General features: G+C 30.2%; 2 long non-coding RNA genes across 5 annotated transcripts; both read right to left on the bottom strand.

The window, feature by feature from the left end:
• Positions 1-1368: 1368 nt before the first annotated feature.
• On the bottom strand, positions 1369-14424 carry LOC135841286 (uncharacterized). Of its 2 annotated transcripts, none has more exons than XR_010557885.1 (2): positions 14145-14424; positions 1369-1420 (listed from the first exon to the last, which is right to left on the bottom strand). It is a non-coding gene; the product is annotated as an uncharacterized LOC135841286 (long non-coding RNA). The 2 variants fall into 2 exon arrangements; XR_010557884.1 differs by having other exon boundaries at positions 14249-14424.
• A 5685-nt stretch (positions 14425-20109) lies between these two features.
• Positions 20110-24878, bottom strand: LOC135840970 (uncharacterized). 3 transcript variants are annotated; one of them, XR_010557820.1, is made up of 5 exons: positions 24665-24878; positions 21280-21441; positions 21070-21202; positions 20554-20710; positions 20110-20436 (listed from the first exon to the last, which is right to left on the bottom strand). It is a non-coding gene; the product is annotated as an uncharacterized LOC135840970 (long non-coding RNA). The 3 variants fall into 3 exon arrangements; XR_010557818.1 differs by having other exon boundaries at positions 24661-24876; XR_010557819.1 differs by lacking the exon at positions 24665-24878 and adding an exon at positions 24483-24646.
• Positions 24879-25449: the final 571 nt, after the last annotated feature.

Raw genomic sequence — 25449 nt, 5'->3', positions numbered from 1 at the left:
ATGGGGATGGTATGAACTTGAAGTTCCAGTATTGTGTAACATGTAGAGCTGTTTGTTTTCATTAAAATGTGAATTTTTGTATTTTTAAATTTTTTTTCAAAATATTGCTTTTTTTACCTAATTTCCGCCACCCCAAAATTTCAGTTTTCCAATTACCGCCACCCCAATTTCCGCCACTTATAAATTCTGAACTGAATAAAAATCGATTATTTAAACACTTTGGAAATGAAAAAAAATTGTTTTCAAGCAATTTGTGCCACGTTGCCATGAGTCAATTGTTGAAAAAATGAAACTTTGGCTTTAAAATAAGGCCATAGCAGTAATTTTAAAGATCACATTTCAATTCAAAATAATGTAGTACCAAAATTGAAAAATGAGACAGGGGGTGTCACCTGGAGGATAGAGGGTGCAATTGCTTTTCTTAAGTGGGTGAAATTGTGGAATAAGATATAAATAAAAACTGGCTCTTTTTTGCTTTCTGATCAAATTTTTTCAAAAAAAATCACCCCTGATCGCTCAAACAGTTCTTTTGCGCATCTTTATTCTCATAAAATACAATAATCGCATGAAACGAAGAATTTTGATAAAATATGAATCAAATGATCACCTTTTTATACCTAAAAATCTCATTTTGCCTCTCCTCAAAAAAAGTCTGGTTACACTACTAAAAAGTCTACAAAAATGAACAATTTCATAACAGAAGTGAGCAGTGATCAAAGTAAAGCCCATAAAAAGTTCAAAAATAGCACTTTTTGCTCGTGGGGAATGTTTTTAAATGGAACTAGGGTGGGTGGCGGCTATTAGAAAAGTTGTATTTTTTTGTTTCCAATAGCCGCCATCGGAATATTTTCACCATATTGTACACAATTGGAGTGATCAAGCAGTTAAAAATGACAAGCACGTATGTACTATCAGCTTTCCTCTCATACATTTAAAATTACAAATAAGCACGAATAAGTTGGTTTTACAAAGACATTAATATTTTTACTTTTCATCGCATTTTCCTTATTAAACTTAAAAAATTTGAAAATGTTTGCGGCAGCAAATTTTCAAAAACAGTAAAACCATACAAGCGGGGATTATATAAAAATCAGGTGAGGGGACAATGAAGAGGTATGGTTGAAAGTTTCTATTAGCGCGATCAGTGTTACCAAACAGCTAAACAAAAAAATGTTATTCGTGTTTTTCTGACAAAAGTGGCGCCTATTGGCAATTTACCTTATTATTAAAATTTTCAAAATTGTGTTTTCCTCTTTACCACAATACCACATCACAACGCAATAGCCTAACTAAGTATAATAAATTAATAAAGTTTATGTACAGGTACATACTTACTAAATTATGGGGGTAGACTGTATGTCACTTCGATTATTTGATTCGTTTTTTCCCCCGAATGATTCAATTTGATTGTTCTCTTAACCTATAAATCAATCAATACATACGAGTGTGAGTATTATTAACGTTTAAAATTCACTGAATACTCGGTAGGTAGGTACCGTTATGTTGAAGCTATTTCAGTTATTTCAATTAAACGCATTCAAAGAAAAAAATTAGCCGATCTGAAAACGAAACTAAATAAAGTTAAAAATAACGAAAAAATTGTTCATCGTCTTTTGAAAAAGATGAGAGGACGAATAAAAGAGTATCGCGATTTTGTTTCCGATTTTTTGATAATTTTATGTCTTTAAATAATTACCTAATTAACGTACGACATGTTTCTTTTAGAAACGTACCTCCTTACTTATAAATTATTCAGTGTGGTCAGAATTTGAGCCAATTTTATCTTAAGAGGTTACTGAGGGCAGAAATTTTTTATGCCTACGTTCTATGCGAGAATTTCAGTGGTTTATCAAGATTTGAAAGCAATTTTTTTGGGGTGAATATTTCTAAGCGTATAAAAGACGTTCTATGGCATTTTTCGTATTACGAGTAGATAAAAATCAGCGAAGGATTTGAAACGTACCTAAGAAAATAAGAGATAAGTACGTCCTCGTCCATGATTTTTAATTTTCAAATTTTCATTTTTCGTTTATGTAAGTAATATACTGTGTTTCAGTTTCGTCTGTTCTGATGTAAAAATTAATCAAAGCCTTTATAAGGTGCTTAAAACCTTTAAAAGTGAAAAATTTAAAGCTGCGTAGTTTTATGTATTTAAAGGGTAATGCTTTTGAATCATGGGTATGGTTTTCAATAAAAAAAAAAAAAAAAAAAACATTTCTTTGTGAATTTATACCTACCTACTTAATATTGGTTGAGAAACCTTAAAAAAGTATCTATATTTTTTAGAATTCGAATATTGATCAATTTGTTATATTGTAAGATTTTGGTATTATGATTGATCTTCGCATAAAATTAATTTTGAAAGAATAATGGTTCAACTTCAAATTTACGACTGAAGAATTTTTTCGCAATTAAAATTTACCTATTGCGTTTGATAAAAAATTCAACTTTCACCGTGTATGAAAATTCAATTTTGAGAGTTGTATCTTCTATTTTTTTTTAGAACATCACACACAGATTTTTCCAATTTCAAACTATCTTGAGATACCTATGCATTTAGGCAGTTTTGCAAAAAACCGCATATGTACGCGCGTAATACTTAGATGTTGAAAGAATTGCATACTCAGTTTGCCGTAAATAATACGAGTACGCTGTATTTACGGCAAATCGAGTATGCAATTTTATTAACAGCATTAGACTACCTATCTTGAAATCTATTCCATTTATAAACTATACGTAGGTATGTATGTAGAAACCAAACAATTGAGGTCTAGTTCTCAGATTTCACTCAGTTTTTTTACGAGTCATTTTTGAAGATCTGCCAGGATTTCCGTCCTAATTTTTCCGAGGGTGGGAGGTGAGTATTGTAATATTCACACGTTTACGAGTACCTATTTAAGAAAATGCCAAGACGGGTTGAACTGGAAGCTAATCTGTTTGATGAATTTTGAAGGGAATATGCATTGTACACTAAAATTTGAAAAGTTGAAAAACTAAACTTTCAAAATGGAAGCTCAACTTTTCATAATGAGTGATAAGTACAGAAGTAAAAGGTTAGAATCACCATTTAATAAATTTTAAAAATTACGGTGAAGGCACTGTTATCTTCTTATTGCATACAACAAATAAATTACGAGTATCAAAAATAGGGCCCCAATATTATATGTGAGCATAGGTATTAAGGACCCTCAATACCCTCATCCAATGTTCTAACTCTTTGTCAAAAAAGTAAACACTGTAGCGTGTTTTTTCAAAAAAATAATGAAATTTTCGCCATTGTATTTGGTTGTAAAATTATTAAAATTGTCATGATATAAAATCAACGATCTTCGTGACTCAAGTCCATTCTTCGTCTGACCAAATAAAAATTGAAACGAAGAATTTTCGATAATTTTTATTTCTGAGGCACCAACTGTCAAGATTTAATGTCTAAAATCTACTTCAAAAAAATGTTGAAAATTGATTGTCACTATTCACAACATCTAAGGCGTACGGTGATCCCAAAAAAGTGTAGGCATATTTTAAATGCTTCTTTATTCGACAAAATTAATATCTTGTAAAGTTTTTTTTTCCATTGTTGTGTTTTTATTATTCGAAGAATTACTGAATAGTCTTTGAGAAAAACCACGAATTTCTTCATTTTTTTTTCTTTAAAAAAATAGATAGCCTATTGCATTTCTAATTCTTCGAAAATGTTTGATGTTTTTAACAAGAGAAACTATATTACCTACTTACCTAAGTATAATTTGAGCCAAACCTTAACTTTCGAGGTGTATTATATTTTTATTCATTCATCTTTTTAAGTTAATAAACCGTGATCTGCCAAAGTAGGTGCCTATCGAATACGACTCGACATAAGGGAATTTAAAAAAAGACGTCAATACATTCATTAAAATTTCATATGTAGGTATCTACGTACGTACCTATTTTTCATTTTGAGCTGCCTTCACATTATTTTAAAATTTTCTTTCTCATACGTTAATTCAGTTTGGTTATGTAAACAGCATACATAAACGCATTTTTAAAAGAAAATCACACCCAATGTGAATTTTTTTGTTTCGTGGGCGTGCTAATGTCAAAGAATTTATTGACGATTTTTTTCAAAACCACGCATGTAGGAGTTAGTTGATGACTTGGCAGTTTATCGAATGGAATACCTATTTGTATTACTAATGTTGGTCTTTGTTCTCTTTATTTTTCCTGAGTAAAAAATTTCCCTTTGATGATGGTAACTGAAATGTTTTATACAAAAATCCAACCACATGTATCAAGACATTTCTTCACTCTAAAATGTTAATATAGTTGTTTTGTTTTATCACACATCTATCACAGCCTACCTGAAAAGTAGGTACCTACATATTAAGAGTCATATTATTAGCTCCTTTTTTAACAGAAAATTCGTTATAAATTAAATCGGTACTCAAATAATTGATTTCTTCTTTTGGAATAAAAATGATTCGAGGATTTCGTTGGTTTTGGGGATTCTTTCGTTTTAGAAGTTATAACCGTATTAATATGCTGACCACTTGTTGACTAAGCTTTTGCTAGAAAGACAGGATTTCCCCAAATTTACATATCACCGTTCATTTAAATTCGGAATAATGTATTATTAATTTGTCACCTCCGTATCACAGGTATACGAGTAAATATCTGGCATCTACCTACGTATCTTGAATCATTGAAATTTCACATTTCATGCCCCAAAGATATATCATAGGCGTAAATGTAAACGTACACGTAAACATCATCCTCAGTCATCCTCACGTGTTAATTTTCCTCTAAAATACATAGGTATTTTGGTTGGTCGTTTGATAGGCGACGACGACGACAAAACGAAAGCGCGCGGTTTATCCGTTAATTTAAATAGTGTCGGAATATCTTTGTGTGAAAATTTTAACGTCTCGGTTTTTACTTAAATGTAAAACAAGAGCTACGAAAATGAGCATTGTTTGTACGACGTTGTGTCTCGTTGCTCGTTAAAAGTGAAAAGGTAATCGGTGCGATGACATTTGTGACATAAAAGATTCAACAAAAAGTTACCATAATATTGTAAACATTTTGTCAGCAAACTTTCGCCTACATCTAATTGTAAAGTGGCCAATTAAACGAAACAATAACACAGATGCAGTAATTATTTTCGAGATGGGCTAGTTGCCGTGTACTTAAATTGCAAACGATGCTTTTGAAGTGTATGAGTACAATGTGAAGATGAGCTTCCCTTTCTACCAGTTTGATAAATTGGTAGGTTGAGGGGAATGTGTAAGTTAAGTAGGTATCACGAAATGCACTCTTTTTTGAAAACTTGCCCTATTTCGCCCTTAATTTGGCGTTTCGTCTTCGTTAAAGCTATACAGGTGGTTTTTTTCTTCCAATCGCTAGGTAGAAGAATCTTTTGAAAATACACCTCGTGCTTTAAACTTGCACGTGAATTGAAAATTCAGTAAGTATTTTGAATAAATGTATTTGAAAAGTTTGATGGAGGAAGCTACGTTGTGAAACTGGGTAGCGCTAAAAACGTACCTAATTAATTTAGGTACCTACCATTATTGTTTTTCAAATAAAAATATTTGTAGATAAGATCTCATTTTTATTTTTACTTGACAATTCGACGATTTTTTTTTTTTTTTTTTGAAACCGTATACCTAATGTAGGTGAATAACCGGGCAGCATAAAATTTAAAAAAGAACCCCATCTTATGGAATATTTCCAAAGATTATCACACTTGAAAAGTGAAACACATTTGTCATGATCTATCGAGAGTATTAGGATATTGCTGGTAATTTTTTACGATCTCTTAAAACAAGCTCATTTCATTTTAAACGCGGTTGAAGTCGTCGAATACATTTTAAAGAGTGTTTGTGTCAGGTTACCCTTTTTACATGAAACATTCAGGAAAACGTAGGTTGGAATTAATTTTCCATTAAACGCGTCCTTAATAAGTGTTCGCAGTTGAGGAAATTTTTCCCTTTCGAAATTCTCAATTAATACAGACAAATGTGAGTAATTGACGAATCCTTTGAAATTTTAATTGACTTTCTTTAATCGCTCAACTGTATACAAGATAATTAGAGCTTAAATATGCCTATGTAAAATTAAATTGATCGACGGATTTCGTTTTTTCTTGTTTTTATTTTATTTTTTATTTTTCGCGAGTTTAAGTGTTTTTGCGGTTATTTAAAAGTCTTTGAGTAGTTTGTAATGTGCTATATCATTCGAATATGGTCAGAAATTGAATGACACGGGTAGTTTCCGGTCATTTTATATGAGCTGTTTGATTTTTTCGAGGTAAACTTACATATATTATACTCGTATTTGCTTTCAGTATATCGATTTATAATTTTATTAGAAAAACGTAATTTACTTGTACCTATCTTTCTGCAAGGAGTGCAAGGTAGGTACATACGAAGGTATGTACTATTATTCTAACTGGTAGGTAGTTTTAACTTATCTGTCGGAGTAATCTTCATTCAATTAAAACAAATGGAATCTAAAAGGAATGTTGAGCTATGTATATTTCAATACTGATTTAAAAAAATGTAAAAATGTGATATTTTTGAGATTGGCAAATTCACGTTGCAAAAAAATTTATCAATGCACAAATCATAATTATGCCCCTGATAATGAAATACAGTTTCAAAATTCTAGTATATATGTATTAGATTAGTTCATTGACATGACAAAAAAACTGAAAATTTTGTGTTTGGCACATTCACATTCTAAAAAAAAAGATTTCTTATTTTTTTAAAAGGGAGCATTCTTGTGAATTTTGTACACAAAGTGACATGGAAACATTTATTTATTATTCATTTTTTAAAATTTATGCTTAGAAAAAATTTGGAAATTTTCTTGAAATCGTTTCTCGTAAAAAAAAAAATGATAAAAAATTTGTCTCCTCTCCTAAAGCGTTCGAATTGAAAAACTAAATTTTCATAAAATTTCAGAGAAATGAATCGGTACGTAAGTCAAGTACTTACTCAGGAAAAATTGACTATTTTTTTCTTGATCTTTTGAAGCTTTACGTTTTTGCTCTTTTTTTTTGAAGCAATTGGTATCATTCGGCCTAATTTCTTTCAAAATTTTGAAACAGTTTTCAAAAAGCAGAATTTATTTTCAAATTTTCAAGTCGCAAAGCGTGAACATTCTCAATTCCTCTCCAGATCAGTACCAAAATTTTCATTTTAGAAAAATGGCATAAAAGAAGCAAATATACCCACGAGTTCTTGGGCACGAATTTCGTGAATGAAAGAAAATTACTTTTCTGAAGAAGTGAGTATAGATTACGTCATAAAATCTTCATGGTAGAGAAGAACCTTCGTGAGTGTCGACTGAATTTTTTCATTTGACGTCATCGTTGGTGTTCTGGAGGTGGAATTATTACGGTAATATAAATTTACCATTACGGCCATACAAACAATGCAGTGACAAATTTCTTACAAAAGTGATCAGAATAGCAATTTTTGATCTCACAACATTAGAAAAAATGAATTCACCTCCCCCTCATAAAAATTCCTACACACGAATACCAGCATAAAAACTTGAGGTAAGTAATCGTAGTTTCTTTATCATTATTACGTAGATACCTATATTTAGACCAAAAAAAAAAAGATACCTACGAATACCTAGAGCAAACTTTTAAAATATTCTGTTAGTGACACAGGAAGTTTCTCCAAGAACTGAAAAAGGTTAAAAATGATTAAATATTACAGAACTATGCACGTTGAAGTAGTAAACTTGAGATTAACGAATTAACTAATTTCTCAGGAACGCTGTTTAAATAAGTAATGCAATTTTCGAAATGAGTACTTTGAAACATTTTATTAATTTTATCTAGTCTTCGTTATAATATAATGCAGTAGTCAAAAATGGCAAGTGTTGAATATTTTCCCGCTATGGTGGACCAAAAATCTTGAATATAATTTTCCTCAAGGCGTAAATATTTCGACAGAAAAACATTCGCAGTTACCTGTGCTTTTCGGGTAGAAATTCGTGACAAACTAATTAAATGCATAATTTGTTGACTACGATTGCTACAAAGTTATGAGTTTTGCTTCATTTCTAGAAAGTTTAATTTTTTTATAAAAATGATTTTCAGAAATGATGAAGTAGTTTAGCTCACCACAAGTCGGTGAAAACATTTCCGGTCCTCTTTCTGCAGAATTCGTATCTACATATTATAATAAATATTGTATTTGCGGGGTTTTGTTTATGCAACTTATTTAACACATTTTACTTATATGTAGAAGAGGAGCAGGCACACTCCCCGTACTCTTCCCAGTCTATACTTGGCGATTACATTTCATGTATGTACATATAATTATTGTCAACCTCTATTATGTATTTAAAATTTTTTTGCACATAAATGCATTATCTTATTCAAGTTGCGGAAATAAAATTGATTATTGATTGATATGGCTTTAAAACAATCAACTAAAACACAGGCTTCCTAGACCCTAAAGAATGAAAATCATTTCTTTCGTAAATAATTGATAATGAATGCTACTTAAAGTTGTATCCGTTACCCCAATAGCAACTTTTATTTATTTGAACTAAAAATTCCAAATTTTCGTCTCATCTCGCAATTCCCATATCAATTTTTCAAAAGTAGGTTCGAGTTTTTTTTTTCTTTTTTCGTATCGATAAATAATCAAAGGAAATTCAAAAGTTGACAGTTTTAACCAAAATGTGGGCCATTTAATGGCTATCGAATGCCACGAACAGTAGCTTTAATTAAGGCAAATCTAATTAAAACTTTTAATTCGTACTGTGGCACATTTGCAATCCATTATTAAATTCCACAGCGAGTACTAAAAACTGACGCTTGCAGTGTATCGGTACCTAGATGTAATCTACAAAACAATAATTCTCATCTTACGGTCAGTTCTTGCATTTATAATATGGCCTATTTCTGCTGCCCACTTTTAAAGCGTCCTTACTTCTCAAAAAAAAAAAAAATTGGTATGTGCGTACTTAATCAAAATTAAATGAAATTGACTCAAGATTTTTGGGGGAAAAAATTGACCCAATTTTTTAATGAAGCATTATTGCAGCCTAATGTCTTTGTTTAATAGGTACTACGAATTTGTTCGTTTACAGAAGATTTCAAAAAGGAGGACGAACACTAAGTCAAGTTCTTTTGAGCTTCAATATTTTTATTTCAATTTTACACCCTAACCTCACGATGATGATTTACATTTCCATCAATCGTTAATGAATTAAATTTTTGATTAGTTGAGTTTTTTGAGGACGTTTGGAACGTTGACTTGTTGATTAACATTTTCATCAACAAAATGTTTTTGGAATTTTAAAAAATGAAGCTCACACTTTCAACTCAACGAGAACCGCAAAATGAAGTCGCCTATAGATGAAAAACACCATCGAAATGAAAATTTTCATTTCTATTCGGAAGCATTCTGTACGAGGTACTTACTTCCATTTTTCGAAACAAAAATCTGTGTTGAGAGATACATTGTGTCTACAGTTTTATCGGGTACGGAATATTTTACAAATACCTACGTTTCGGTTTCGTTTGAAATAATACTGAATGCGAGTTTTGTAATTTGAAAAAAAAAATGCAACCATACCTAGTACAAAAAAGTGTGGATTATAAAAAAAATTGATCATTCATACTAAGTAGGTAAGTAATTTGAATAGTGTTACTTTAAATAGGCACGTGACTTTAATTATTTTTCAAGTTCTGTGAAATTGATTTGAAACACCATCATTTAGAATTGGTGCAAGAACCTTTCTGATTTTGAATTTGTTGACGGAATTTAGTTCACACTGATTAATATTACAGTACCAAAGTATTGATCAGCTTGCACAGGTACCTACTTATTTTGAATACCTAACCACGAATAAAATTGTCAAACATTTCAGTTGCATTGAAATGAACTTTCATAATGTTCCTACACACGATGTGATCATAAAATTTGATGGCTTTTTCGTTTCCCAATACCCATATTCATTTGTCGAGATGGTCCGGGAATTTGAAATATCAACGCGGATATTTTCTTTATTGGGCCAGATCTGCGTGTAAAACCGATCAAATATATTCTCTTCGGAATTTGAAAACTAATTTCGAACAAGAGAAAAATACGAGCTCGGTAAACAAACACCAACAGTAAAAAAATTAACACCTTGAAACGTCCCGTTGTATTGACAAAGGTAACGAATAGCTAAAAAACTTGCGAAACTGATGTGAAAAAAATTGACAAAGTAGGACTGCATTTGTCAAAAAAATAAAAACTGAAGACCCTTCATGTAAACACGAAAAATGGACGGCAGAATAATGTGAACGATGGAAAAGATGAAATGTTAAAAGGTGTGAAAATGAAATATTTATTTACCTTGGTGACTTGTGTTCGAGAACAGAATGTTTTGTAGATTGTTTGATCTCGTATAGGTTTGGGTATTTGTTTTCTTCATTTGATGACATCACAGGGTATGTTGAGTTTTTTAAAATATTCATGCGTTGAAATACATGTAACCAGCCAAAATAGTAAAAGATCGATGTATAACGTCAAGCTTCATTCCACTTGTTTTATCAACAAAATAAACCTGTTCGAATATGGCGAAATCGATTTACGTATTGTGAAATTAAAATAATAGTTTTCTTCGACAAAAAATATTGGTGTTTTCGAGTGTTGAATCAGCTGCAGTAAGGTAAATTATTGTTCAAAAGTTATGATTTTAGAGTCATTTCGAGTCATGGATCCGAAATTTTTTTTTGAAGCGCGTCAACAATCATCCCACTCAATTCTTGAAAATTGGGATAGGAAAGTGTGAACTATCAATTTCCAAGAAAACGGGAGAGTTTTATGAAAAAATTGAATACAACCAAATTTGTAGAGCTTCAAATTTTTCAACTACTCAAAAAGGTTAGTTCGTCTCCAAGAAGCATTATTCAGGAAATATTCAAGAAAAACTGCACAAAAAATTAGGTAGGTAACGAACAAACTTAAATTGCTGTGTAATTCTATCTAAGTTGATTTTTCCATAATTATTTGAAGCTGATGTAAGTAATAATTCTTCAAACAATGCACTCATTTTTGAAAAATATCATTAAAAATTGTAATAGGCATCTGGGACACCTATTAAAATGATGATATTCATTTACAATCAGTCAAATTGACTTGACCTACCTAATTTTTTATTAAAATGAATAATATTCACTTGTAATATGAAATCAAAAACGAATTTACTTCTCTCAATAAGTATAAGTACCTTTCTAATGTGTTTTTCTGTTTTGCATATTGACGAAGCGTTTAGGAAACTTTTTATATTATTAATGTTTCAGCAACAAGTCAACGTTCTCGGCTAATACATCCGAATGCACAGTTGAATATCGTCATTACACATGTACGTAAATTCCCAGTTAGTGCATGATTAAATTATCTTTATTCGTTGCAAAATTTGTTCGCTGTAAATCTATCTAACAGGCGCCAATCCTTCGTGCGCATATTGTCAACTCGAAAGAAATTCATTAAATTGTAAATTAGAGAATAAAAACCTAAAAGAAGGGATTAAGCGTCGCCTCGTATGGTTAAAACATCGTAAAGATGTGCAAGAGACACTTATATGCTGCGAAATAATTACAAAAGACTTTTAAAAGGTAGAAAAATTTACCTCGAAGACTGATTAACTTCAAGACTTTTAGGATAGAATTTACGATCACAAGGAAGTTTTATTTAGAAAAATACGAAAATAACTTCAAAGGTCCATTTTCTTTAATTTAAACCAACTTAAAGGTAAGAAGGAAGATTATAAAAAATGAAAATCGCAGAAAAAGAAGATACGGAGGTGGTTTGTTTGTTTACCTATATTCACAAAGAATAAGAATTCATTTCAAAAATTTTTGTCAAAGTGTACCTATTTTTGATAGAATTGAAAAATTATCAATTTTCAATTTCAATATTAAAGAAATACTTAAATCGAGATAATAAATTCTTTAGATTATTCTTTTGGTTTTTTAAAATTTTTTTATATTTTATTTGCTTACCTATCATCACTTTTATCTCTTTGAAAACGAAAATATCGTCTTATTTTTATTTTAAAAGTCAGGATGATTTAAATAAGTAGGTTTTTACTCGAATGAAACTTCGTAACTGTATTTTTATGTTCAACTGAACGAATGGCACGTAGGTCTGATGGTCAATCCCGTCCCAAATTATTTTGACAATTCCGAGTAGTCTATCTTAAGCTAGTACACATCGATAAGATCAACTCTCCTTTTATGAAAAGCATGAAAAAATGTTCAACATTTAAAAATTTCATTCATTTGTCAAACTAACATTAAAAATAAGAATTTTACCCTTTTCTCCTTCCACCCAAAAAGTAACCAGCCAAATTTTATAAATTGAGAAACATATTTTTTTTTACTCCTTCGACTGAAAAATAAAAAGTCGACCAATTACTCCAGCTTTGCAATCTTTATCACTTTTTAAAATAATTTCCTTTGTTATGTGTTCAGTTGCATTTTTAAAAAATAAGTTTTCAAAACTAGATACCCACCATTTTCTAACAAATTTTTGCAATTTTTTCTAAACATTTGTGCAGCTGCACCATAGAATGTGCCTCGTTTATTTTCACCCCGATTTTCATTGTACCTATTCGAATTTTTTAATAATGATAACAAATTTTGAAATGTTGGGGGATTTTTATTTTTAATAGTTTTTTTTTTCAATTTTACCCCACATTGAGCTCTCTTTTCATTTCTCGAAGGAAAACAAAAATATTTTAAGATCTATACATACGTATATTTCCTCTTAAGAGAAACCAGAAATGAAATACGTACCTAGATTATAAATTTGAATGAAAGGCCTCCTGAATGATTCCAAATGTTCTATACCTTAAAATTTTGTAATAACATTTCAAATTTTGCAATCACAAAAATTTTGATTTTTCTACCTACACAAGATCTAAAATAGCAAATTAAATTGAATGTAGATATGAGCTATGTATTTAAAACTACCATGTAATTCTCTCTTTTCCAAATCAGATTATTTAAGATGGATAGGTACAATTAACTTGATACCTAACGGATTTTTATGATCATACAATTGAACATTCTTTAGTCACATTCCAATTTAATTACTTGCGAGAGATCTTTAAAAGGGCGTAATTGAATGCAAGCGATATAAATAAAGTTTCAAAATTTAATTGAATTATTTGACACCTGTTTTATTCAGGCCAGTGATTTAAAATGCAGCATGAGGTACCCAAATCAAATGAAAAAATGAATACATAGGTACTTAGATGAGATTAGTTTTTTTTTAAAAACCAAATTTTCCATGATTAAATTTAGCATAGTTTACTATTCAATACAAAAAAGGAACTAAAATCGAAATTATTAATTAGCAGTTAGGTTCTTAAAATTCATACGAGAAAATTGCTATGCCCATGGTAACTGCAAGTACCATACGTATCAAGTTCTCATATACCCTAGGAAAATAATTAGACTTCTTCACAAATGTTTTTAAAAATGAAAATACGTAAGTGGGTACCTGCTATTTTAATGGTAAGAGACGTTCTGTCAGAAAATATCTAATGAGGTAAAATGTCTTACCCTTAATACGTGCAACACTACGAATCCTGAAAAGTTCTTCAATCGTGAAAAAATTACTGTAAGATTCGAAGAATCAACTTGAAAATTTTAACAGACTTGAAAACTCGACTCGACTAGGTATAACAACTGTTGAACTTATTATAAATGTATGAATTTTTATCAAGTTGTATACTTTTTTGGAATACTGAACTTTATTCATTCTTTAAATTTGTATTTTAGATGTTTTGTTTTCGTAAAAATAGCGTTTAATTAGGCATTATTCGATTAATAGATAAGAAAAGAATACAAATCAATTATATTGCGAAATAAAGGTAAAAATTTTCAACGTTAGCACTAATAATGTTAGTGATTAACGTACCTATAATAGCTCAGATTTTTGTGTAGATTGCAATGAGGAATAAAACACACCGAAATAGCTTTTTTTTTAAACCAACAGGTGAAAAATAAATACTCGTACCTTCAGAGAAAGGCTTAATGCTAATAAGCGAGTACTTATTAAAAAAATTTTATTTAAAAATCGCTAATGTTAGAAAATGAAAAAGCCATATTATTAAAATTTAAAAAAGCAATTCAATAATACCTGTTTATAATAAACCGCAAAATTCACATTAACGCGAACTATTTTTTTAATTTTTTTGAAAACGGCGCGAAAAAATAAAGCCGCAAATGCAAAACGCCACTTACCAAATAATGAAACAAATATTCGCAGGGCTATATCCTAAACGTACATGAAATAAGAAAAAAAAAAACACGACTAAAACTTTTGTAAGGGGAGTGACAACCGTAGAGCGAGTACTGATAAACTGGAGAAAGCTTCTTTCACCTATATATAATATATATATATTGACCAGATAAGGGGATGAACGTTGTCGAGGGGATATTATTCATTGCACAGTGTACAATAAGTAACGCCTACGTTTTTAAACATGTGTAGATGTAACTCATGGCTGGGTGGTAATTTTTTAATAATATCTTTTGTCTTGGAGACAATCGAGAGTTTTTTTTTTTTTTTTTCAGATGATGGCCAAGTTACGTGAATTATTTTAAGAAAATAATTAATTTTTAAAATGGGGAAAAATTAAAGATAAGGCGATTTTAACAATTAAAAAAGGCGAAATGATGTTCTACAGGGTTTGTTCCGGATGAAGTAATGTTTTGTTGGTACTGGTAAGCAAGCGACGACGAATTTAAATTTAAATTATTGTGTTTTCATTGTCGTAAAGGATGTATTTAGGTAAGAAGTGTTTTTTCAAGTGTTGAATTATTATTTAAATTGAAATGATCCCTGAGATGAGAAGAAAACCCGTTTACAGCTCTTGTTGGAATAATTTTTCGTCGTCTTATATCATACCAACTTATCTGGAGAAATGGTAATTTTCAAATTGGTCTTTTTCACAAAAAATTCTTCGATTAGCTGGGGCGAGTTAAATTCCTATTTCATAATCAACTCGAGATCCTCGAAAAAATCTTCGTAAGAATCGCAACGAGCTTTTTTAATGCTCAATTTTTTTCCGAGCTGACATATAAAAAATCACCTGCGCTTGTTTTTATTTGTTTTTGACGAATTTGTTACTTTATTTTCATAACTCTTTTCTATACCTATTTCTAATTTGACTTGTATCAATGTTTGCTGCTAAGTACAATCATCATCATTCATTATTCATTAAACTAGAGTATAGGTATCGAAAATTCGTAGAAAAAAAAACACGATGTTTTTTGACAATATAAAAAATAATTTTTTTGATACAGAAGAGAGTCGAAAAATTAAAATGAAAAACTTTTAGAAGTGGATGGAATGAAAAAAATTGAAATGTAATGAAGTTCTACATGAGTAGAGAGGAATTTGAAAAAAATATAAACAAAGAGAAAGCAGATAGGTACCTATTATTATTTCATTTCTTACAAAAAGACAAAAAAAGTCAAAAAATATTTCTAATTCGAAAAAAGCAAGAAAAACTGACAAAAATTCAAAAAATAATTTCATCTGATAAAAATTGAAATAAAATATTTTTCTGTAGCCATTGAAAACATTTTTAAAAGCCCTGAAAAAATCAAAATTTTCAAAAAATGAGAGAATAAAAAATTTATATTTTGTTTGCAGAAATGTCAGTTTGAAAAACGTTTTGAGAGGCTACCAAAAAAATATTGAAACAGAAACAGCAAAATTAAAAAATAATACCCATTTTTCATCCGATCACTAAAACGCTCAAAAATTCAGTGCTTTTTTGTTGAATTGAAGAAAACTACTTACTTATCAAAAAGAAAACAAAAGAAAAATGGAAAATCAGTGAATACCAAAAAAAAAAAAATTGAAAATAGCTTAAAAGCAAAGCAAAGTTGGGCAGATATACAAAAAAAATAGAATCAAATAAATACCTACCTTAAATATTATACTTACCTAACTCATGAAAGCTTTAGAAAATTACACCCATTGTCTAAAAGAATGAAGATCTTCTGAAATTTTAAAAAATCAAATAATTTTCCTGATATTAAAAAAAAAAGAAATAATAAACGAATAGGTAAATAAATAACTAAAAAAGAACTCCTCTTCCTCCTCCACCTCCAAAAAACTAAGACATCAATGAGGAACAGATATTGAAAAAATTAAGAGAAGAATCAATAATCAGCACCTTTTTTATGATGATAATTATGTCCAATAATTTTGGATAAAACAAAATATTAACTCTCCCACCGCGCAAAGAAAGAAAAATAATAATAATTAATATCTTATAAGTATGTACATACCTAGTTGAACTAGGAAATTTTTGAAAGCGATTAAAAAAAATTGATAGGTACCCTATATGTATGTAACTATGTATCTGCACTAGGTCATTAAAATTTTTTAAAAATGATATACCTGGGTGGATATGACATCTGTTCATCCTTTTTTTGTCATACACTACCTTACTATCTGCCCCATCGAATTTTTTGCTAAATGATTTTGTGAAAAAAAAATAGAGTCGATAATTTTTACTTGTTTATGAATTGACTTTTAACAGTGATGAAAAAATTACCCATGGTTGTTACAGAAAACACATTCGTGATTTTTTTGAGGGGGGGGGGAAGATTTTCAAAATTGCATATTTTGCCTTTACGTCGCAAAATAGCGTCTTGTTCATATTGGATCAACAAGAGAACATTTCGGTCACTCAATCACTGATTTTGATCATTTTTTACTACATACTTACAAATAGAACATAAGTAGGAGATATACCCTTACCTTTATACCTAGAACTCATTTAATACCTCGAAAAAAAAAAGCTGCTGACCTAGTGAAAAACTGAGGGTCGCGTCGAACGGAGTTTTAAATTTTCCAAAATACTTATGTACCTACATAGTTCAAAAATTTTAAGAATTGCTGAAAAAGTGAAATGTTTAGTTAAGGAACTAGATACCAGGTATGGAAATACGCCATTTTCGGTTATAGATTTCGTAGTTTTCACGGTGATGTGATTTTTTAATTTCAGTCGTATAATGAAATGGAATCAAAAAATGGTTGGAAAATGTTTATTTTGTGTATTAAAATGAATATGAAGTAAAAAAATAACGTAAATTGGCGGTATTATTAATAAATTGAGTCCTTAAAATTTTTTTCTATAACCAAAGATGGCGTATTTCCATACCAGTTACCTACCATCTTGATTCTTGATGTACCACATTTCTGGTCATATTGAAATCACAATCATACATATTGAAAGGCCCACATTTTTAAATGATTGGCTCAAAATTCTAAGCTGTTCGATTGAGCAATAACAATCCTCGGAGTTGGAATTTTTTTTAGATTACTTGCTTGTCAATAAACCTTTTGAAGGCTACTTTCGATACAAGTGAGAAAAAATGATACTTTTTGAACCTGAATTTTTCTTTTAAAAATGCTTCAAAAACCCCGAATGCGTGATTGGGCAACTAAAACATTAGAAATCTCATTTCCTCTCCATATTCTAATTGTTAGCGCGTTTTGAAGTCCACTTTAGACGTGAGTGTGAGAATAGGTAACTTTAGTGGGAAAAAATCAATTTGTTTACTCGTATTAATTTTTCTCATTCCCAATTGCGTGAAAGTATTAAAATGACTAAAATTCAGCATAACCTTTCAGCTTCTGCCCAGCCACCAGTTGACATTAATGTCACGTAGAAAAATTACCCGGCTATTTAGTGGTTAATATTTTAATACGATGACCGCAGCGGTCGCTCTTGATTGTTTATCAATGGATTGAAAGGATACCGAAACAAATCATTCGGGAAATGGAAAGGTACCTATTTGAAACGAACGGCGGAGAAATTTTCATTTAAAAAGCGTGCGGATGTCGGATTTGTTTTTATATTAAATTTGGTAATGAAAAAATCTTCTTTTTATTTTTAGAGTTTGAGGGGGATTTGAAAAATTTAATATTCATTTTTGACATTTCTAAATCTCGTATACGTATGAACGTACGAGCAAGTTTTAAACGAAATTTAATACATATTTCGTTAGGAAGGGTGGAAATTTTCAAGATACAAAGGTTTCGAAAGTTTCGGGAGTAATTTTGACAATTTAACTTTTACTACGGAAAGTTAAAGCGTATAATGACATATGACGGGAATACATATGTATAACATAGGTAACGTTTTCGTTAACAGGTGGGACGAATATGCGTGCACTTTTTTTTAATCATCTAATGTTTGCCCGTCAAGATACTCCGAGTGATGTAATAATTTAAAAGGGAGAGCTTCTTAATAATTTTTAAATTGTCGACATTATTTGTGAAAATTGCATAAGTAATGTAAAGCCAGGTGCAGGACACGTGAAAAAATAGTCTATTATTTCTTGATTATTTTTTATTTTACGAAGGCGGAACTTTAATATTTTTTGTTGATTTTTGAGCCTGTAAAGTTGTTTTTCGCAGAAAAAATTTATGGGTATTTCCTCAACATTTCAAAAAAAAAAAAAGAAAAGAAAATGATGCTCTTAATTTTAAAAGCTCAATTATTTCATACTTTTCATTATTTTTGCCTTCTGGGATTTAACCTACATATTTGTACCTGCATTTTTACAGTTCAATCGATTAACACATAGGCTAACTAATCTAGCTTCCTTAAATTTATTTACCTACTTCTTTATTTTGTTTTTAAATACAAACTTTTCACTTTTTCTGAATTCACACGTAATTTATTAAATGAGTGCATGCTTAGCTTTTGAGGAATATTTTTAATGCCATAGGTACCTACTTACCAAAAACATTCATGGGTTATGACATTTACGATATGTATCCAGGTATTAGATTTTCCATCGATTCCTTCAATTTGAAAACTACCATTAATTTTTGTCAATAAGTACCTACTTAGAAGATTTACAATTTTTGTAAATTTTTCTACCTACTTATAACAAAAACATTTGATTCAAATTTCAGTCCTGAGCAAAAAATTGTGATGAAATTTAGAGCTATCGAAATATTTTCATTATTCAATAATTTTTATGATACGATTTTTTTCAAAAAATTTAAACGTACTTATTTGTAGTTTAGAGAGAGTTTGCCCCTTCAATATCAAGATAGGCAATACTTTCATCCGAAGATTTCGTTGGGAAAGAAGTGTGTATGTAGGTAGGTAGAGGAGGAGAGGTACGTATGGACTATGTAGTAGGTAAGTATTTGGATTCAGAAAAATAGACCAAATTTTACTCGTAAGTGCTGAATTTCATTCTTTGATTTTCAGCAAGTTTTTGAGAATTAAGAATTGAATCTTTTTCCATGAAAAAATCAGCATTTGATCAAACTGTGGTAGAAAGCTGAAATTTGGTTTATGCTCTATTTTTGATCTTTTGAATCAATTGGTAATAGTTTCAAAGCATTTTAAAATTTTAAAATTTTCCTATTTTAGAAAAATCGCCTCAAAAAAAATTGAAAATTGAAATAAAGTTCAACATCCACAAATTTGGATTGGCTATCCCTGAGGCTGCTCTCATAAAGGTCAGAGTTTTTCAAAAATCGTTCTTACATGGTTCTAATCCATTTAAGAAACTGAATAACTGACAACTTTAATAAGAGCTCCAGCTAACTTGAAAGGACCACTAATTAATTTAAAGAAAAAAAATAAACTGGAACAAACCTCGTGAATAACGGATTTTGTGGGTCTTCAAGAAGTGCTATGAAGAAAATTTTCAATTTGAATCAACAAAAACTAATTTTAAAAATTTGTGTTTAAATTAGTTGAAAGGGTCATAAAGAAATTAAACTCGAGTTTCTCAGTGAATTTTATTTTTGACTTCTTCAAACCAATTTTTCGAAAGCTGGAAAATCTAAAAATCTGCTGGAGGCTCCAGAACTATACTCTAAACCATCATCAATCGGTGGAAGAAGGGGTCACAAATTCGATAAAAAAACCAATCTCAGTTTTTTATTTTTACTTTATCGTACTCCTAACTTTTTTTTAAATTGATAATGTTCCTTTGAATTTTAAAAAATTTGCTGAAAAAACTGTTGGTGTTCAAGCATATAGGTACCTATAATAATCAAATGTCTAAAATTACTCTGAGCTACGATCTGTAGGTATCGAAGAAAATTTTCATGCACAGATTTTATTTCAAGAGTATACAAGTTTAAATACATTCATATTAATGGTATTAAAATATAATACAAGTACGTACAAAGCATAATTTTTTTTTTTTGAATTTTTAGTTTATAAAAAAACTTACAGATGAACAAAACGAAGAAAAACGTTAAGTATGCTTTCTGCAGTCGAAATACTACATAATTATTTGTTCAGTTGGTAACTTGGTAATCTTTTCGAAAATTTTACTGTGGGTCGGGCACTTGCTTGGCATAGGTATTCTATTTTCATCAAAGCTTCTTTAATACCTTTGTATACAGTGGGATCTTCGATAGTCGCTGAAATCTAAAAATATGAATGTTTAAACAAAGCTATCCAATTCAGATTTACACTTTCGAAGTTTTCATGAAGATAGAAAACTTGACTAGAATAACTGAGAACTAATTACCTAGGTAACTATACCTTAACAAACTTATTTCTAGCTAGATCTGAAATAGATTTTCGCGTCGTGGTAGTGCTTCAACTCGTGTTGTTATTTGAAATGTTGCAATTGCACCAATTAAATTACGAACCAAATTTACAAGCTCGCAGTTTATTTCCTTATCAGATTTTTGGCTACCTGAAACAGAAATCAGAGCCAAAATATCATTATGCGGGGTCAATTCACAGAGCTCATTAATCGATTGATTGGGGTGAATTCTATTTCACCAATCATATTCATCTGTTTCACGTTTCCAGCCTATATTTTTAACAAAAAACTTTCTTTGGGGTACCTACGTGATATTTCTGCGCACTTTGTACATTGTATGTCTAACGTTAATCGCGAGATATGTATCGTAGTACCTTTATGTGATAAACATACATGAAAATTCATGTTTTGCGGAGCCCCGTTTGCAAGTATGTAGGCAAAACAAAAGAAGTTGTCCTCTGTAGGTAGGTATCATTCGAAAATTAGAGAGAATGATGTAACCCCGTTACCTTATCTTGTAGTTCTTTGTAAATAACTTTCCTAATGGTTTTAGTGACAGGGCTATTATGTAGAAGAGCAGTTTTATTCTCTTTTCCGACCAACACATGACAATGAACCTGATAATGGCACGGGTCATTTTCGCTGTAAAAAATCACTTACACTTTATTTTTTGCAACCCATAGTGATGAATGTGTTTAATGGTTGGTTATTGAACCTACCATTTTGTGAACAGTTGATTAGTATTATCCAACATTTTATCCCATGGTTTCACCCAGTCAACAACTTTGGCCACTTCAGCCCAAAATGTTTCTCAGACTCCCATCGATTTTCTAAATGCTTCTTCATATGATACTTTCTACTGTGGTAGGTATTTTCGCGACCTAAACATCACATAAAAATATGCTAATATATTTTGAAATACGGTAACATGTGGTAAATCTATCTATAAGGAGATGCTATCAATAACCAAATAATGGAACCCTTTGTGTTGCACTGTGTGCGCTTTTCTCCGGCATGAAAACTCAGCTGAAAATAATTTCCTAGTTTGTGAGAATAAAATTCAATCAAACAGATGATATAGTTTTCGTGATCGGTTTTCAGTATTGAAATATCAAACAAAAATTTTACGTTGCACGATTCTACCACGCTGTTTTTTACAACATCGAACCATTGCGGATTAAAGTGATAAAAATGTTATCCTAACATAATTATATTTCGTGGCCTCCTTTGCAGTTAATCCATCAGGGGAGTTGTACATCTCGGGCACGTTTCACGACATCTGCCCAAAACCATATTCGGATGATTTGTTTAAATTTTATTCTCCGTATTGTATACTTATGTACTTTTTGTTGCATTTTTTTTTTTAAATTTGTCAGTTTGAAAGGCAATACGTAGATGAAAAATTGATTTTTAAAAAAAAGTATTATACCCACTGAATAAGAATCACAATTTTTATATGTATGAGATTAATTCTTGAAAGTATGGATAGTAAATTTTTTGTGAAATAAAAAATCTAGGTTGCTCAATTTTAAATAATTAAGTGTACCTAACTTTGTTGACGATTTGCATTCATTACGACAAAAAGCCACATTTACAAGACTCATGCACTTGAAAAACTCATTAAAATCGCAAAACAATATTTTTTACGTGTGTTTTCATTGATAATTCAAGAGAAATTATTTTTTCATCACATAATTATTCATAAATAAATCCTATTCTGAGTTTTGTCTTGTTTAATTCCTGAACAATTTTTATCCAAGACCACTTTTAGAGTTCTAGTGAGCAGTTGAAAATTTGCAAATCGCTTATTTTTGGGTAAATTCATGTTTTGAAAATGATTTTCTTCTCACACACCTACGTCTTTACATTAAGCAATTATGCTAAATAAAAAATGGAAAGATGCTATTTTTTCGATTTTTGAAATTAGCAATAATGATCAAAAAATTGACACCGCTGAGTTTTAAAATATTTTCCCAGTTTTAGAAATGATATCTTCCGATGTTTTGACCTAATTAATGCAAAATATTTGAGAAGAAAAAATGTTCAAAATTTATATTTAACTCACACAAAAATAAGCAGTTTGCAAATTTTCTACGGCTCAGTAGAACCCTAAAGATTGTATTAGATTTTGTTGGTAATGGCTTGGGCTGTAGAGCGAAACCACTTTTTTTTCGAAAATGCCCCCTTTTTGAGGACCCATATCGAATTTTCACTCTATTTGCAATGATATTTAGCTAAATTTACCCCTTTTTTTGCCATAGGTACCGGAAATTTCAATGAAAAATCAACTCAAAAAATCGAATTTGAAAAATTAAACAAAAAATTTGTGAAGAGTGAATTTTAGGACAGTTAAAATCACTAAATACGATATTAGATTTTACAAGTGGCATTTTTGAATATAAAACAGAAATTCAAAAATTCTGCAGCGCGTTTTTGAAAATCTTACCCACGAAAATATTAGAAATGTAATTTTTTTTCTGCAGGAATGTTGATCTATAAATCTTGGATTAATACTCACTATCAGAAAGTCGAAAAGTGCACTATTTTTATGATCATTTCGCTCAATTCTTCAGAGTGAAAAAGGGGATATTTAAAATTTGTCTAAATGATCTCGAAATACGAGTAAATAAAGGTTGAGCAAATTTAGCCCATTAATTTCGATACGTACGACAATAAAAAATTAGAAAAAAATTTGTAGGAGGACCTCAAAAGATTGTGGAAAAAATGTTGGGTCTTCAACATTTACCATCACTGTTCTATACTGAGGTTTCAAATTTTAAAATCTAGGTAGTTATATTAAAAATTTAAAAAAAATACAAGTTTTTTCGAATATGTTTTTTTTTGTGATAGTTGATTAAGGATTATATTTACTTACGATGTATGAAAATCATTTTTGATTAATGTTTTTTTTTTCGCTAAAAATAATATGTCACAGTTTTACATTTTAAACTTGAATGAATATCGGTTGTTTGTTTCAAGTCGATTGAATCTCACCTTCTTCAAATTACTATATCCTATTTTGGTACTCATTCATGTTGGACATGTCAAAGAAATGTTCCAAAATAGTTTACAATTGGTTATCGCTTGTTTTGTTTTCTTTCCGCGTCTTTGTTTTTATTTTACTACTGATTAAACATTCGGAAAAACTGTTATAGACAGTCCATTCCAGAAGAATACACTGCCATTTATTCGACATGTATGGCAGATAATGTGTTTGAAAGAAATACTTATAAATAAATATTCACAAGCGTATACAGGTTGTTCAAAAATTCGAGAATCCCCAAAAATTATTTGCTACATATATTTAAATATAATAAGCAGGTCTCAGTGAATAGCAGAAGTGATCACTCGTGATTGGTGCGATAACATCTATTCCATGTTTCCAACTTACATTTTTAACAAAAAAATAAACATGTTGTGGGGTACTCAATATTTTTGTGCATCCTGTGTAGCCGAATAAACTTAAGTTTTACGATTACTCAAATGTGAATAATTGAACGCACGTTTCGATAATTCTTCCTATGTAATCTTGTACACACGAGTAGGTACAGGTATACGTACGGATATTTTTTTGGAATTAACTGATGAACTAAAAATTAAAATAGATGGTACCGTGGATATTTTTAACTAAATTATATCCGGATATTGGGACAAATTTATAAAGCAGAATAAACTCGTTACAAATGAGTAATCAATTTCAATAACATCACCTATTTCTTGTTTTTCAAAAATGTGATTCATATTTATATACGAAGGTATAACGAAATGGTTTAAAGTCGACAAATAGGTACCCACGTGAAGTAGGTACATATCTGCTATCCCCTTACACTATAAGTAAAAAAAAAATAGTTGATAAGAGTTAAGCCGTGTCTCACTGTACTGGGTAGTTTTAAAATGTAAGTATCACTATCTATGTACCTACCTACTTCTTGAAAATATGCCAGTAAGTAGCATGTGTTAGATAATTACGAGATCATAAAATATACAATTTCAAGTGTTCATAATTGGATGTTTATGGCACTTTGGACCTTTTTTTGTTTCATTTTTATATGCGCGTAGAATCGTAGATATTAAGCGATGATTTTCAAAAAAAATCTTACCTACGTTTATTCACTTCACTCACATCGACAAAGGTATACTTATGTTTCAAGTAGGTAAGTCGGTAATCGAAGACAACAACGCGACAACTGTCATAAAATTTTATAGGTCACTAATCATGTGCATATTTAATGTAGGTAATTCATTCCAAAAGCTCATATGCGTCGAAAATGATGAAATTATGACATTTTAATACCTAACTATTCGTTTGATTTTTTTTTAATGCGATTTTTCGGACATTCCCTATTATATGTAATTACAAGAACAAATTTTTCACTGCAATTGCCAAATTGTCGAACACTCATACTAGAATTAATACATATGTATTGTAGGTAGGTATGTATTAGTATCTAAATTACAATAAATATAGGTAAATACTACAGGTAAACATCAAGACAATGACAGGAAATAATTAGGTTCATTTCTAATTTGAATTTCTAATACGATTTTCTTTTCCACTTGTAAATCATACTTTGCTATGCGATGATGCAAAATTTTAACACATATCGCTCTGAAACTAACCATACCTTTGATCAACGTTTTCAGTGTACCTAGACCTACATCTTCAACAGTTGTGAATTTGCCATCTATCTACTTATTTACTTGTTAATGAATTGAATTCTTTCATGTTTGATGACGCGAGGCATTTATTTATAGAGTATTACATATCGACAAATTTTGCTATAGCTTAAATTTCACCACATTTTTTCAAGTAGCAATTCTCAGTATACTTATTCTTGAATTACAAATTTTGGAAATCTTTTGCCCTCGCTGCACTCGAGGTAATTTGG

This window comes from Planococcus citri, chromosome 3, assembly GCF_950023065.1.
Source record: "Planococcus citri chromosome 3, ihPlaCitr1.1, whole genome shotgun sequence".
Lineage (NCBI taxonomy): Eukaryota > Metazoa > Arthropoda > Insecta > Hemiptera > Pseudococcidae > Planococcus > Planococcus citri.
Note: the sequence above shows the minus strand (reverse complement) of the source record. Positions and strands in the feature narration are given on the sequence as shown.